The sequence below is a fragment of the Bos grunniens genome, chromosome 7 (assembly GCF_055505025.1).
Source record: "Bos grunniens cultivar Pamir isolate PY7600 chromosome 7, Bosgru_T2T1.0, whole genome shotgun sequence".
Lineage (NCBI taxonomy): Eukaryota > Metazoa > Chordata > Mammalia > Artiodactyla > Bovidae > Bos > Bos grunniens.
Window position 1 is genome coordinate 53,280,058 of NC_141171.1, and position 16,532 is coordinate 53,296,589.

The 16,532-nt window shown below is 46.7% G+C and overlaps 1 protein-coding gene across 12 annotated transcripts in view; it reads left to right on the top strand.

The window, feature by feature from the left end:
• LOC147369572 (uncharacterized) overlaps positions 1–16,532 on the top strand; it is a 545,146-nt gene that overhangs the window by 163,102 nt on the left and 365,512 nt on the right. The window lies entirely within an intron of this gene.

Sequence of the window (16,532 nt, forward strand, 5' to 3'; positions counted from 1 at the left end):
TTTTGAATGCAGCCGTGGCTCAGCCATGTGGGATTTTAGTGGACACAGGTCTGGAAGTCTTCTAATTCTGGAGGCCAAGATTTGGATTTATGTTTGAGCTGTGTAAGCTAGTAAATGTGTGAACCTCATCGAGCCACTAAGCTCAGTAACCTTCCTTATTCTTATCCTATCATATTTAATGATAGTTAGTAACTGTTTTTGATCTGTTATTAGTTATTAGTAACAATAAACTGTATTTAAAGATACAGTTAGTAACTGTTTTGGATCTTATTGTTATTAGTCCGACTCTTTGTGACCCCACGGACTGTAGCCTGACAGGCTTCTCTGTCCACTGGGATTCTTGAAGCAAGAATACTGGAGTAGGTAGCCAGTTCCCTTCTCCAGGGGATTTTCCCAACCCAAGGATCAAACCCAGGTCTCCTGCAATGCAGGTGGATTCTTTACTCTCTGAGCCACCAGGGAAGCCCTGTTCTTATTGTATCATAAAGATACAGTTAGTAACTGTTTTGGATTTTATTGTTATTAGTTGTAAAAATCAGTAATTATCATTGACTGTGTGTGCCAGGTATAGGTCTCAGGACACTTCCTGTATTATCTCATTTAATCCTCACTGAACAACTCTATGAGGTAAGTACTATTATTATTTCCATTTTAAAGAAGAGGAAACTGAGGCTTAGTGAGGGTGGTAGAGCTGAGATTCCCACCTAGGTTCTCTTTCTATTAATAGCTGATGCTCTTAACCTCAACATTATTCTGTTTACAAACTACAAAGATCTGCTGCTGCTACTGCTAAGTCGCTTCAGTCGTGTCTGACTCTGTGCGACTCCAGAGACGGTAGCCCACCAGGCTCCCCCGTCCCTGGGATTCTCCAGGCAAGAACACTGGAGTGGGTTGCCATTGCCTTCTCCAATGCATGAAAGTGAAAAGTAAAAGTGAAGTCGCTCGGTTGTGTCCGACTACAAGAGACCCCGTGGACTGCAGCCCACCAGGCTCCTCCGTCCATGGGATTTGCCAGGCAAGAGCACTGGAGTGGGTTGCCATTGCCTTCTCCAACAAAGATCTGAGAAAACACAGTTAAGAGGAAGCACAGAGTGGCCATGCAGTTCTCCCTAGAGCATGACAGTTGGTCACCTTGAATTTGCTGAGCTATCACTGGAGGGGACAGTTCTGCATATAATGTTGAAAGCAGGTCACTGCCTCTGGCCACGCAGATTTCTGGAATAAAGTTCTGTCCACAAATCTCTCTTAAGGTTTTGGTCTGTCAGATTCCGTTTCTCAGCTGCCAAAACAACAACCTAGATGCACAGAGAAATCAGAGCCTTTGAACACTAGTGCCGCGCCCTTTACCCATCCCCACCACCAAGTAGCACCTATGGCCTTTCAAATGCACTTGGTCATCTCTTACATCATTTGGAGCTGGCAGATCTCAAACCCATCTTCTGTAACCCAGAAATGCCGAGGAACCCTCCCTAGCTGGACGGGAGGCAGCTGACCAGGTGAGAGACTGCCACTGACCTAACACACTGAGGACAAAGCAACTGTGGAAGAGCAATGGGACCATTAACACCAGCTAGCAAGCTCTGAAAACATGGCATCAGTACAGGTTTACTGAGCCCTCGCTCTAGACCCCAGGAGTCGCAACTACTGAAGGCTACATAGCTCAGTTGGTAAGGAATCTGCCTGCAATGCAGGAGACCTAGGTTCAATTCCTGGGTTGGGAAGATCCCCTGGAGAAGGAAATGGCAATCCACTCCAGTATTCTTGCCTGGGAAATCCCATGGACAGAGGAGCCTGGCTGGCTACAGTCCATGGGGTCGCAAGAGTCGGACACGACTTTGAGACTAAACCACCACCACCACTTGCCTTAGTGCCCGTGCTTCACAACAAGAGAAGCCATCACAATGAGAAGCCTGTGCAGAGTAATGAAGACCCAGTGCTGCAAATAAATAAATAAAAGAAAAAACAAAGTAACAATCTACCTCCAAAAGAAATTACCAAAAATGAAAAATGGCGTTGCTGTGGGTGTACCCTGGGTGGAATTCCCAAGCCCCAGGGTAGGCTTTTATGTTCTCTCTTTCGTGAAAGTGTGTCCAACTCAGTTGTGTCTGACTCTTTGTGACCCCATGAACTGTAGCCCACGAGGCTCCTCTTTCCATGGGATTCTCCAGGCAAGAATACTGGAGTGGGTAGATGGCATTCCCTTCTCCAGGGGATCTTCCTGACCCAGGGATGGAATCCAGGTTTCCTGCATTGCAGGAACATTCTTTACCATCTGAGCCACCAGGGAAGTCCCTTATTAGAAGTATCTTTATCTTAAAAAATTAATACATGATTGTTGTCAACAATTTAAATAATATGGATATTAATACAGAGAAATTAAAAATACATCATTAACAGAACACACTCCCTGACTCCCCTCCCCTGATCCCTGCCCCCTGCCCCCATGCACCAGTCCTGGCATTACTAGTAACAGTTTGATGTCTCTCCTTCCAGATGGTTCTGGTGATTTCCTATGTGTGTGGAATTTTCATAAATATCAGTGAGAAGATCCTATTCTGTAACTTGTATATCACAAATACATTTCTAGTCTAACCATACAGCTCTCTTCTCCTTTTTGATGGCAGCACAGTATTCTACCATAAGAACGGATCAACTTCCTTTTTCTCCTTTTTATTTTATTTTTATTTAATTTTGGCTCTGCCATGTGGCATGTGGCATCTTAGTTCCCTTACCAGGAATTGGACCCATGCCTCCTGCAGTGGAAGTGTGGAGTCTTCACCACTGGACCAGCAGGAAAGTCCCCAGCTTCCTTTTTTTCTAATCTCTGCTTTGACAGATCTTTTACTCTCCTGAGAACCTGTCTCACTCCCACTTAGCAAGCCCTTGTCTGGGTCCTGCCTCAGGAAACTGCACAGATGGGAAGGTGGTCAAGAGGTGAAAAGGACAGGGGTGGGCACCATATGGGAGAGTGTGGGGATGAGTGTATTCTATCCTCGCCCTACTGGGATACACAGGAAGCTCTTTTCTCTCTTCCTCACCTTGCCAAATGGCTCCACTGTCTAGCTAAAAAGCTGCACATTTTATGGGAATATCTTTGAAAACGATTAGGAGGATCAATTTAGAGAAACATAAAAGGCTGTCGTCTTAGAGTCACAATCTATCATTTGGGACCTCCACTCTGGGCATGTACACCTTGGGGCTGTCAGGATCACCAGAGGTCATCCAGGCCAGTCTCCTGCCTCTATCCAAGATGGATGAGTAGCTCCTTCTGAAAGCACTCCGTGCTCCTCTCTTGGTGGCTACTTTTTGTGACTAACATCTCCATTAATTACAAATGTGCTCTTTCTCCCTGGAAAGGCATTCTAGTATAGAGGATTCAGGCAAGACCACTTATTAGCTAAGTGCTCTTGACCGGATTTCATATTATTTCTCTATCTCAGTTTCCTCATCTGTGGAATGGGGATAATAGTATGTGTCTAATTTGGTAGGGTAACTTGTCTTTTTTTTTTGTTTTTTGGTAACTTACCATATATACATAGCATATTTGGTGTATTATATAGTAGATGCTAAGTACTCACTGATGGGAGTGATTATACCCTGAGTCCAAACAAGATCACTGGCTTCTAACCTAGGCTGCACACTAAACTCACCTGAAAGTGAAAGTGTTAGCGTCTCAGTGGTGTTTTACTCTTTTCGACCCATAGATTGTAGCCCATCAGGCTCCTCTGCCTGTGGGATTCTCCAGACAAGAATACTGGAGCGGGTAGCCATTCCCTTCTCCAGAGGATCTTCCTAACCCAGGGACTGAATCCCTGTTTCCTGCGTTGCAGGCAGGCCCACCCAGGCTCCATTAGCAGTGATTCTGATTCTGCTGGTCTGTGGTGGAACAGGACAGGACAATTGAAGGTTTTTTGAAAATCTCTCTGGGAATTCTAATTTGTACCAAGGTTGAGAACTACTGATTCTAGTTTCGTGATCTCATTTTCCAGATGAGGCCTGGAGTGGGGAAAGACTTGCCCAGGTTATACAGCCTGACCACAAGGACCCAGGTCTCTCTTATCCTGGGTGCCAACCTCCAAGACTTGTCCTCATGAAGGAAATCTGTTCTTTGGGTGCCCTTCAAGTGAAAGTGGAAGTCGCTCAGCTCTGTCCAACTCTTTGCAGCCGGATAGACTATACAGTTCATGGAATTCTCCAGGCCAGAATACTAGAGTGGGTTGCCTTTCCCTTCTCCAGGGGATCTTCCCAACCCAGGTCTCCTGCATTGCAGGCGTGTTCTTTACCAGCTGAGCCACTAAGAAAGCCCTTCAGGTGCTGCCCCAACTTTCAGTCTCTTTCCTGAGAATGCTATATAGACCTCTCAACTAACTTAACAGGAACGGTGATTTTTCCCCCTTCTGGTCCCAGTCAGATTGTCCCCTGCTCAGAGAGTTCTCCAGACCAGAAGCTGCTCTTCTAGAAAATATGACCCTTTAATCATAGCACTTAAGAATAAGTGAAATAATACTGTTCATTCGTTTGTTCATTCATTCAAGAATCTAAGCCCCTTGGGGGCAGGGACTGATTCTGTCTTGTTCCTGCTGTACAGGGCCTAGAATGGTGACCAGCCCTCATTAAATGACTGAATGAAGGAAATCTCAGGAGGGCAGTTGAATATATTTTATTTTTCTGTTCTAGCCATCTGATTCTCATTACTCCTACAGCTTGGGAAGCCTCTCTGCTTTGGCGTTTTATAAACCTTGTGTGCGTACGTCGATATTTTAACCATAAATCCAGAGTTTAGGGGTGGAAAAATTCAAGGCCAGGGGATTGGAGGAGAGGGATAAAAACTACCCGGAGGTCCGAGGCTGGGACTGCGCTGCCCCAGGGTTGGGGTGGGGAAGGGAAGAGAAACGTCGGCGGGGATTGGGGGGGTCCCCTTCTGCCCGCTGGGTGTCCCCTTGGGGGGACATAGCCCCGGGCTGCGACATCAGAGGGGTGCTCCGCTGCCGCCTTTACCTCCGTCCTAGGATGGGGACGGGAGGTGGGAGGATGCCCCAGAGGAGGGGACACTGCCCGGGTCGCGGCCCGAGGGACCGCCTGGCGCAGTAGCCCCCGCATTCCGGCAGCGCGCGCCCCGGGAGGTGGCGCCTTAGGGAGGCTGTAATTTTTTTTTTTTTGGAGCCACAGGGGAGGGGGGAGGGGAGCCCAGTGTGTGTCCCTTTAAGAGCCCGAGCGCTGCCCCCGCCTCGCAGGCGCCCAGAGCCTCACAAAAGAACAGGATGTTGTTGATTTGTCACCAAACCACAGAGAGGAAATGATTGTAAATTTCCTTTAAACATCCCCACCGCGCTCCAGCCGCCCCCGCTTCCGCCTCCGTCGCCCCCGCCCGGCCGGGCGCAGCGGGGCCTCGGCGCTCCCGCGGGGCGTCCTCTCCATGGCCTCCCCGGCCAGGCCACAAGCCCCGGCCGGCTCCGGGGCGCCTGCGGGAAGAGCCCCCGCCCCGCGCCCCCCTCGCGTTCCAGTTGCTTTCTTCTGATTATTTTTTCAGCAGCTGCCACAGAAAGGGCCTCAGCTTGTGTGCAGCCTCGCGCGCCACCCTTGCCTCCTCGCCCTTTTCCTCCTTGAACGGATGACACCCGCACCTGCGCCGCGGGCCCTGTCCAGGAAGAACCTGAGCATGACCCTGCGTTGAGCCTCTGGATTCCCTACAGTCGCAGTGATCATTAGTTCCAGAGTCGCGGGGGTGGGTGGGGGGCGCACTGAGGCCCAGGGAGGTTACCGGATAGCTGAATGGTCACCAGCTCCTGGAACCATCTGGGGACTCTTTGAGCACCTACCTAGGAAGTTTAATTCACCCTGAGCTTATGTCTGTAACCCCACAGCTTCACTGCCACCAGAACATGTTAGAAGTCTCAGATCTTCAATTGTGGCCGTTTCCATTGGGAAGTCCAGTGTAACAGGTGGTTAAGACCAGGTTGTTTCAAGAGGAGCATCCCCCACCATTTCCAACAGGACAGCCCCGCACCCTTCCAGGAGCTGCTAGGGTCTTGGTTAATTACACCTGTGATTTTATCCATTCTTACCTTTCCCGACCCCTCCCCACATGTCTTGGTATGATTTCTGGAAGCCTCTGGTACAGTTCCAGTTTGCTCCCAAGCTGGGCCCGTGGTGGAGCGCTCCAGTCTGGGCTGTGGTCTAGGGGAAGGTTGCCTTTGTTGCACACAGTGTTCTTTTGGAGCAATTAATGTTTGTGATTCTGGCACTGGCTTAAATATTCAGAGCAGCAGCTAACGTCTCAGGCGTGATGTGCAGCGGATTTTCTCATTTCATCTTTCCAATATTACCTTGAGGTTGGCATTGCTATGGTCTTTATGCGCATGAGGAAACTGAGGTTCATAGAGGCTGAGGAACATGACCAACTCACACAAGAGTAAGGTGCGAGTGACCGGACTCATTTAGTCCTCACTCTGGTTACTGGTGGTGTCCCTCTTTGTTTGGTGCTTTAAATCTGATTGAGGGGACTAGTAGTAAAAGGATGCGGGGATTTTTGTTGTGTCTTTTGTCACCCCAGCCTCCAGGGAGCTCTCAATCAGGTCCCACTTTCTGGGGGGAAAAAAAAAAACCTGAGTGGCTGACACCCTCAGGCTGGAATCTGCCTTTTTGGGACTGTACCCTCAGATCTTGGAGAAGGAGGGGGCCTGTTGTGGAGTCTTAGTTCTTTCCCCTCTACTTGAATGGGAAAACGGGATCCTTGAAAAAGATTTCCCTGGTGTTGGATTCCTAAAGCCAAATAGCCCCCTTCATTTCAAGACCCTGGATTCTAAGCTCAGAGGCCGTGAGGTGGAGGTGGGTGGGGGGAGGAGGAGTGTTTGCCTCTGGATTTCATCAGTGTCCTATAGAACAGTTAATGGCATCCTGTACCTGCTCTGTGCTACGCACTGCCCACATGCTGTTTCTGGGCTTTCTCATTTGATCCTGTGATGAATCCTAAGAGATGAAAAGTTCCCAGAGAGGTTGTGCCCCTGGGAATGTTGCAGCTGGGGTTTCTGTCCGTCCCCACATGGTCCATGTGTGTATGTAAGAGGGAGTCATTCAGATACTGTAGAAACAGGGCTGTAGTGCTTGCCTTTAGTTGGTGCAGAAAGCCAAGAGGGTCCTCGATGCTTGTGGACTTGAGAGAGAAGTGCAATGGCTTTTGGCTCCTTTATCCTGCAGCTGTCTGCAGTCCCTCAGCACTGAGCCTATTTGTTGATGGATTTCCAGAGCGGCTGCGGTGTCTCCACCTGTCCTTGTTGCTTTTATAGACTGCCAGTCACTGGGCATCTGGGTCCTGGGCACTTGGGAGGGAGTGCCATCTGCTTAATTGTTTCCAGTCCCCAGATGAGGAGCACCGGGTACCAAGAAGCTGAGTCGTTGGTCTGAGCAGGCTGGCTCGAGGCAGAGCAAGGCACCAGGAGTCAGGGCTCCCAGCCTCCACCACCACACAGTTCTAGGGAGGCTAGAACCAGAGGGCAGGTCATCTGGTGTCTCTCAGCTTCAGTTTCCTACCCTGTGAAGAACTCTGGCCTGTGTGGTCTCTTGTGGCCCTTCTCGTCATCGTCATCAGAAAAACAACTTCTGTTTATTCATTCAGTTAATATTTATTAAATGCCCACTGTATGCCAAGAACCTCTTTTATAGGTGCTGCAGATACAGCAGTTAACAGAACCAAAGCTCTGGCTTCTTGGAGTTTATCTTTTAGGATACAAAAAATTATATACACTTATTTATATATATTTAAAAGAAATACATGTACATTTGACCCTTTACCCAGGGGTTAGGAGCCCTTACCCCCACTCAGTAGAAAACCCACATACTACTATCTTTGCCTCAAAAACAATTTGATAAATGACTCATTCAAGCACAAGAACCTGAAACGGTTTGGATAGAATCAGGACTCAAACCCTAGTTCTTTGAATTCCATGTGTTATGATCTCTAATTGAACACAAACTTGCCTCACACTTAGTTAAAGATCTCTAAAAGAAAAATACAGATACTATAATGAAAAATTTGTGTATAAATGGATCTGCACAATTCAAACCCACATTGTTCAAACTGTGTGTGTGTGTGTATGTAAAATGTCAAGTAGTGTTTTGTGCTGTGGACCAAGATGAAGAGGGGATGCAGGGTGTGTGTATGAGATGGGGGAGTAGTATTTTATTTTATTTAAGGTAGTAAGGGAAGGCTCGTTGATAAGGTGATGTTTAAGGTTTGAGATGAGGGGAAGGGCTGAGCTATGCAGCTTTTTAGAAGTTTGCTTTAGCAGTAGGAACAGCGCAGTGAAGGCTGGGAGTTGGGAGTAGGTTTCATAGCACTTAGAGTGTGTTAGGTACTGTGCTAAGTGCCTTATGTTCTACATTTAATTCTGTTATCGCTGAATTTTATTTGAAGAAGCTGAGGTTCAGAGAGGAAGCCAAGGTTCAGAGAGGTTAAGTGATTTGTCCAATATCATGCAGCTAGTAGGTAGTAGAGGTGAAATTAAAATGCTCCTCTTAACCATCATGTTGCCTCCCACTCAGGGACTCTTCTTATGGATCTGGTACTTCCTTTATGACCTGCTTTAAAAAAAAAAATTTTTTTTTTCCCCCTTCTCTGTGCATGCAAAATCTTGGTTCTTAGACCAGGGATTGAACCTGGGCCATGGCAGTGAAACTGCCAAGAGTCCTAACCACTGGACCACCAGGGAACTCTCCATGACCTGGTTCTTAGATTTTGTAGGGAGTAAGCGTCAACAATAGCCAGGGTAGCTCCTGGCCTCTGAGTTGCATGGCTCTGGGGGTTGAGCTCAGGGTCTGAAGTTCCATTTTATGGGTGGAAGAAGGTAATCTGTTTGATGCTGAAAACATCCCGTGTTGTGTTTATGGCAGAAGATGGAAAAACACCGTCAGATTAGTGTAAACAAGAGAAATGGAAGAATGGGGTAGCCTGAATCCCTCCAGCCCCTTCCTTGGTTTTAATTTCCCTATGATGGGGCCCGACACAGCACGCTGTATTATACAGTGATATGAAAACACTTGGATTAGTGAACTGAGATTTATAGGGCAGACGGGAGCCAGCGGAGAAGACGGCAGTCATCTCTTTTATTTGCAGGCAGATATCCAGATTGCCACTTGCTTGCTTTTTCTTCCTGACACTATCACCTACTCTGCTTAATTAGATCCTTTCACCCTCCCATACCATTTCCAACTCCCGCCCAGCAGCTGGCTGCTCAGCAGAGTTGGTGAAGCTGCATGCAGAACGCTTTCCCAGAGTCCAGGGAAGATGAGTCAGAAACACAGCACGTGAAAATTAGGGATGGGACCTGTGCATCAGGCTGTGAACCTGCCTCATCAGCAACATGTGGCAGGATGAGGAGGGCTAGACGCAGGGCCACGTGCTTCTCAGGTCTCATAAGTTTCCACCCTGAGCATCCTCTTTGTTGTGGGGAGCAGAGACAGTGAATTCCCCAGACAGCAGACCACCCCCAGCACACTTTTCCAAAAGCACATCGAAAGAGTTCAGTCCTGCCTCTGAAGTATTTTAGAGTACTTTACTATGTTCAAAGTATCGTTCTGGACTCCGAGGAGGGTGAGAGGTAGCTGGGAACTGAGATGAACAGACTGCTGCTAAAATCTACAATAGAGGGAAATAGAGTGGAATGGCCAGATTAATTTCTTCAGTAAGTATTTACTGAGTACCTGCTTTGTATCAGGCATTGTTCTGGGCACTGAGGGGACCCAGCAGTGGCAAGACATGCAAATAAGTCCCTGGCCACGTGGACTTATGGTCTACCTGACTGGGGGAGGGGCAGGGCAGTAAGTTCATTACTAAAGAAAGAGCCTAAGAACTATGGAGAAAAACCAAGTGGGGGAGGTGGTGAGAGAGTGCTTGGCCTTATAATTTTAAAAGGAAGTCAGTGAAGGCAGGATAGTGTGGTGGAGACTGAGAGAGCTGATCTGGAATCTAGGCTTTGACATCTAGACTGATTTTTTTTTAAGTTTCTGTGATCAACTGATGTCAACGTTATTTCTCGTCTGTGAAGTGGTACTACTAGTTATAGACATTCCTGATTTAAACTGATTAAGTGAGGGAAAAAATATATACAATACACACTTAATTAGGGCTCTGTGACTGTTAACTGTTCCAAGTATTATGTGTGCTTGTAATAGAGTAATGGGAAGCTGAAGGAGTGACTTATTCTGTTTGGGGAAAAAAAGGATTATTATCCCTGTCACGTTTTGTTTTTCTAGGAATCACAGCTTGCCTGTACACAAGGAGAAGGCAGGGATGCAGATGAACTTTTGAAGCTAGAATTCAGATTGGAGGGGATTTAGATAAGGGTTTGGTATGTGGGATGTAGGTGGGGGTTGGATTATTGTTGGTATTTTGCATTCTCTTTTTAAAATGATTTTCCACATGCTTTGTGTTTGCCCTGATACTCCACAACAAGCCTGGCAGGGAGGCTGGGGCTGCCCATTAGACAAACAGGCACAGGATGTGAGTGCCCAGCCAAGGTCACCGCCAGTCTCCTGAGGAGATCTCCTGCCGGTCTTGAGATGAGTCATCCTGGAGTGTTGCTCCCGGGGTGAAATCACAAAGGAAGGAAGGCTTGGATTTATTGCAGGCAGTACGGGAAGTTTCCTGTTCTTGAGAAATCTCAGAAACAGTAACCCTCCACCTGAGGGGCCTTATTCTTCAGAGGTCAGCCTCCTGTGTAGCCTGAAACCCTTTAGAAGATACGGGATCTGATTTGGGGTGAGGGAGAGGGTCTTAAAAGCTTTGGGCATAAACAGAGGCGAAAGAAAGGAGATGAAAAGAGGGAAATGTATAGTGGTTGAGAGCTTGGGGTCTGGGTTTGGTGGTTCTGCCAGTTACCAGCTGGGGCAAGTCCTAGAACCTTCTCCAAGCCTCATTTCCTCATTTGTAAGATGGAATAGTAATGGTCCCTAACTCCCAGGTTGTTGGCACAGTGACACACAATGATGAATGCCAAGGGTTTAGCATAGCGCCTGGCAGAAAGAGGCCCTTAGTAACATGAGCTGTTATTATTGGAGAGGAAAAGGAGGCCATGCTGGGAAAGGAGTGAGAGTGAGAGGGTCCCCAGGTTACTGCATCTCTCCTGATGCTAAGCCGTTTAGATGGGGTCTTTTTGTTTGTTTATTTACTTGACTATGCTTACTTGGTCATGGCATGTGGGATCTAGTTCCCTGACCCAGGATTGAACCTGGGCCCCTTGCATTGGAAGCATGGAGTCTTAGCCACCAGACCAGCAGGGAAGTCCCTCGATGAGGTCTTGATAAAGCTCTTTCTGCCTGGGGTACTTTCTCCTCAAGGAGTTTCTACTTTGACCAGCAGCGCATACGTGTGTGGTCACTTCAGTTGTGTCTGACTCTTTGTGACCCTATGGACTACAGCCTGCCAGGCTCCTCTGTCCATGGGATTCTCCAGGCAAGAATATTAGAGTGGGGTGCTGTTTCCTCAGTCTTCCCAACTCAGGGATCGAACCCTTATCTCTTGGGTCTCTTGCATTGGCAGATGGGTTCTTTACCACTAGCGCCATCTAGTAGACAAGCATATGATGTCCTCTGGTCCTTACTCATATTCCCCGGCATCAGCGGGAATGGTGAGCCTGGGATTGTCCTTTGTTGCTTCCCTCTCTCCCCCTCCCTTTAACCCTTGCTTCTCTGGCAGACCTGTTATTTGTCCTGTCTCTGTTGACTCCATAGAATGAAAATAATGAGCCTGTCTCCACTGGTAATTGTCTAGGAACAGATCAAGTCCCCTCCCAGTCATCTGCCTCTGATTGAACACACTCCGCCTGCTGCAGACAGTCCTGCTGGAGCTTGGTGCCCAAACACAGGCACTGGGAACCCATTGGCTAGATGTCATTTCAAGGGTGGTGACACCCCACTGGACAGCCTTGAGGTTTGCTGAGGATGTTACACCTTGGTTCTGGGACCAAGGCGGAAAGCTCTGAGAGTACCTCTGAGTGTTTACCCAAAACGCTAATTATTATGTTGTCCAATTATGAATCTGCTCTTCATCTTCCAGCTTCACTTCCTGTCCCCTCTTGGATGTAGAAGATTTCCTTAAGAAAACTGACTACAGCCTTTTCCAGCTGGGCTGAACAGTTGCATGGGCTTGGGGTCAGGAAGCTCCAGAGTCTCCATATTTTTCTGAATTTTATAGAAATTGTCCCAAGAGCAGACCTCTTAGGAATAGTACTTCCTAGCCTGAGTGAGAAGGGCAGAGTTGTGGGTCAGAGGAATCTTAAATTTAATTGTATTATTCTGTTCCAATAGATTCTAGTCCTGTTGATATTTGTGTATCTTTTATTAAGATATAACCATCTTAAATGGAAAGCAAAATAAAACCCACCGCGTCCTCTTCTTTCTGAAGGACCCTGCGCTTTTTGCCTGAAATCCATTCTCATCTTTATCCTCACACATATCCATATATTGTGAGCTCTTTCACCAGGAGCCTGGATTGTGCTAAACCTTTTATGTATTTTTCCACTTGATCTCAAAGTAACTTTAGAATGATGGAATTATTATCCCTATTACTTTGATGAGAAGCCTGAGGCTCTAAGAGGTCATGTGGTCATGGCTGGCAACACTGGGATTCAAACCCAAGTCTGATTCCATCCAAAGCCTGTAAACTTAGTGTATGATTTCTGCGACAGTTATTCATTCAGCATTATAGGCTAGACCTTTCCCCTGCCCCCCTATGCCTTGATAGAGTTCCTAGTTACTGTTTAAAATGAAAACATAGGATTCCCTGGAGCATCACTGTGTAACCATTTTCTCCTCTGGGCCTTTGTGGGCAAGGTCATTGGCCAGGGGCTGCAGAGCGGTGGAGGCAGTAAAGGTGCACAGCATGGTAAGGGGGGAAATTTGGGCTGCTGGAAGCAGGAGCACACTGCAGCTGAGAGGAACACACAAATGCATACCCCCTGGCTCATTTTAACATTAGGAACTTGAGTTGGCAGCTCTGTGCTACCTGGTCATTATTTCAGCTGGGTAATAGGTGTGGGGCTGGGTGCCCATGCAGCAGCTCTCAGCTCTGGTGAGGGAGGCAGCGAAGAATCAGTCCTCTTGAGGTAGATAGGAGAAGAATTTCTATCTCCATCTTATTGGTAGGGGATCTGATCTTGAAGATGGCGGGAGGTTTTCCTGCCAAGCATAGGTCTGAAGTGGCAAGATGAAGACCAGAGCATTGGCGTTCAGACTCCTGGTGCCTTTCTCCTCCATAGTGGCGTTTGTTTCTCTTCCTCTGGCTCATCTCCTCTAGGCCTGTTTTCTTCCTGATACATGGGGGTGCTTCCCAGGTAAACTTTAGGTATACAAATGCACCTTAGCCACAGCTGTTACAGCAAGGCTAGCACCACGTGGATAACTAGATTTCTAGAGAATTTCTAGATAACTGGATTTCTAGAGAAGAGCAGAGTGGCTGGCAGATAAAATAACTTGTTTCCTAAAAACTTCCAAGTATTGGTGGGATTTTGTCTTGTTGGGCCAGGATACAAATGGTAGCTCGGTTTCCTCCCTTAAGTCTTCAAGAAGCCTTTCATCTGCCGCCTGGAGCAGTGCTATAAACATCTTTCTCGATGTTTACTGCACATTTTTCTTACACAGTAGGAAGATTGGAGTCCTTTGCAAGAGTGTTGACAAACAGCGTCCAGTTCTTAGGATGACAAGCCAAACTTTAAAAAAAAAATGTTTTTAATGCAGCTCTGCAGCTTATCAAAATAAAATGAAGATTCAGATTCATTTATGTATGAATGAAATAGACCATTTTGGAAAGGGGTGTTAAAAATTCATGTATCTTTGCTAATGAAACCATTTTCACATTCACAATGGGGGAAAAAACCCAAAACAAAAAATCAAGGTTCATACGAGTTTTTCTGTTAACTAGAAAAAAGTGAATCCCTGAAAATACAAACTTGCAGTATTATCTTTGCATGTTAGCAAAATTCTTCAAGCTTTTGAATAGTAAGACCTGATTTGCTGTTCCGTGAATTTAACATCTTCTTTTAATTTATACCTTCTGTAGACTGAGTTTCTCTACACTCTGAGCCACACTATGCTAGCCAATTTTGCTTTCAAGTGGCCTTGCATCCTTACAACTCGTCTTTGAGACAGTCAGGGCTCCAATGAGCCTCAGTCCAGGAACAGCTCCCCCTAGAGTTTAGTGACATGGAACACTGGAGGTGTAGTTACAAGTGATGACCAAGCTCTGAAAGGCTTCTAAGGGGAAGTGAATGGCAGAGGCAGGATTTGAATCCAGGTCTAGATAGCCCATAGCACATACTGTTTTCCACTACCCAGTTCTGCCTTGAATGGGCAAATCTATGCTGAGCCTCTTTGGAGTAAGACACCCTGTTAGGAAGATACCTTGAAGGAGATGCTGAAGTGAGTCATACTGTTCCTCTCTTCATGGTACCTTCAATCTAGCATGCACTGGAGAATCATCTTTTGTTGTATAGAAACATTCATTTGTAATCTTCATTTTACACAAAAGGAAACAGTGAATCAAAGAGGTCAAGTGACTTGCTCGAGGTCACACAGCTATGATGAGGCAGAACTTTTACTAGGTGACTGTTGCTGGGAGCCCTTAGCAGTCTGAGACACTTATGTGGACCACCTCATTCCTAGGTGCAAGGCAGGTGAATCCCTTACAGGTCAGACAGAGGATGAGGTGCCAGTGCTTGTTAGATTCAGGTCAGTGCTCCTGAATTGAGTGGAGTGTCTAAGACAGATTTATCCCCAAAGGACGCCTCGAGGCTCCTGGGTCTGTGACTGTATGTGCAGCAGAATTCACGGGCTCACCCACTTCTCTCTCCCTGTGGGGAGGGGTCCCCGCTTTGGCAAGCTGACTCCAGAGACCTCCCATCCCCAAAGATTCACTGAGGCCTGCTGAGTTGAGCCGTGCAGTGTAGAAATATTTGCTTTAGGGTGCAGAAGATGAGAGAAGCCTGGAGGGGCAGGGCAAGAAGCTGGGGCTGGGGGATGCCCTTTGCTGTCGCTATGGGCTGAGGGCCCAGGTTTTCAGGACCCACACCTAGGAGCTTTGGGAACACTCCCAGCCTATCTGCTGTGCTTAGAAGTGAGCAGCAGGATAATGTGGACTCCTTGGGAGGAGAGGTGAGAAATAGCTAAGTCCATTGCCGGACATGAATAGATGCTTCACAAGGGTTTCTTTCCGTCCTCTTTCATCCTTGCCTCTCTTCCCTCTTAATGTCTAGTTGATTAGCCCCATAGGGCTTTCCTGCTGCCTTCACATCTTCAGTGTCTTCACAGCAATTCCCTGTCTTGTACCCCCAGAGGCTGTCCTGCCACACATGAAGCTCATGTGAGGCACACAGAGGAACAGTAAAAAATGCTGGGGTCCATCCCCGCCTCCCCCCGCCCCACCCAGCATAACATCCCAGGAGGGAGTCCAGTGAAGCCATTCTATATTTGTCAGACTTTAGAGTCACTCAGCCTGGGTGTTCATCCTAGCCTCTGCCCCACTGGCTGTTGTGACCTGGACTATATTATTTGATCTCTCTGTGCCTCTGTTTCCAAACTTGAAAAATGGTAATGAGAATAGTACTTACTTCATAGAGATGCAGGGCGTACTGGATGCAATAGTGCCTTAGAACCCAGGCTCAGGTAAGTGCTGAGAACTGTTAGGTAAAACAGACCCCAAATCCAACTGGAAGGGACTTTAGACAGCAGGGCCCACCACTCTATTAAAAAAAATTAATTTATTTAAGTCATTGACAGTAATAAGAACTAATAGCTAACAGTTATTGAATACTTACCATGGGCCAGCCACTGTGCCAAGTACTTCTCGTACGTTAACTTGTTTAAAACTGTGAAAGTTCAAGTGGGGTGTCTCCTTCCCATCTCAGTCCCCCTCCACAGAGACAGCCACTATTACTGATACTCTGTGTGTCTTTATAGGTGTCCACTGTGCACATACAAAGATTTAAATAGCTTTTTACCCCTTCAACTTTATATAGAGGAAACTTGGGCTCGGGGAAGAAGCACAGCCGTTTGTCATAATAGTTCCTGTTCTGTGTGATCTTGAATCCTTGTTTCAACCCTGCAGCATGAACTGTATTATGTAGAATAAATGCTCCAAGGCTTAGTTTACCTCAGTGCATTAATTGAGGATTAAATTAGATAATCCATGAAGAGGGATTTATCAGTGTTCCTGGCACATCAGAACTGTTCAGAAGATGATGGCTGTAGGGGAGGATCAAGGTTTTATGGGGACCTGAAGCTTGTACAATTTGAGAGCCATCTATATGAGAAATAATACAAAATTATGAATCCAGTATTAAAAATATTTGTTTAGAGAAAAGAGGTCCAACAAGTTACGTATTTTAAAAGCTACCAGATACTTCCAGCACTGTAAGAATATGTAACAGAACATTTTTGTCAATTAACTGCTGGGACGCTCTATTATACTTTCCATTCCTACATTTTCTGGCTTCATACTCATTGATCACATACTCATTGATACTCATAAGATCACTTCTTAC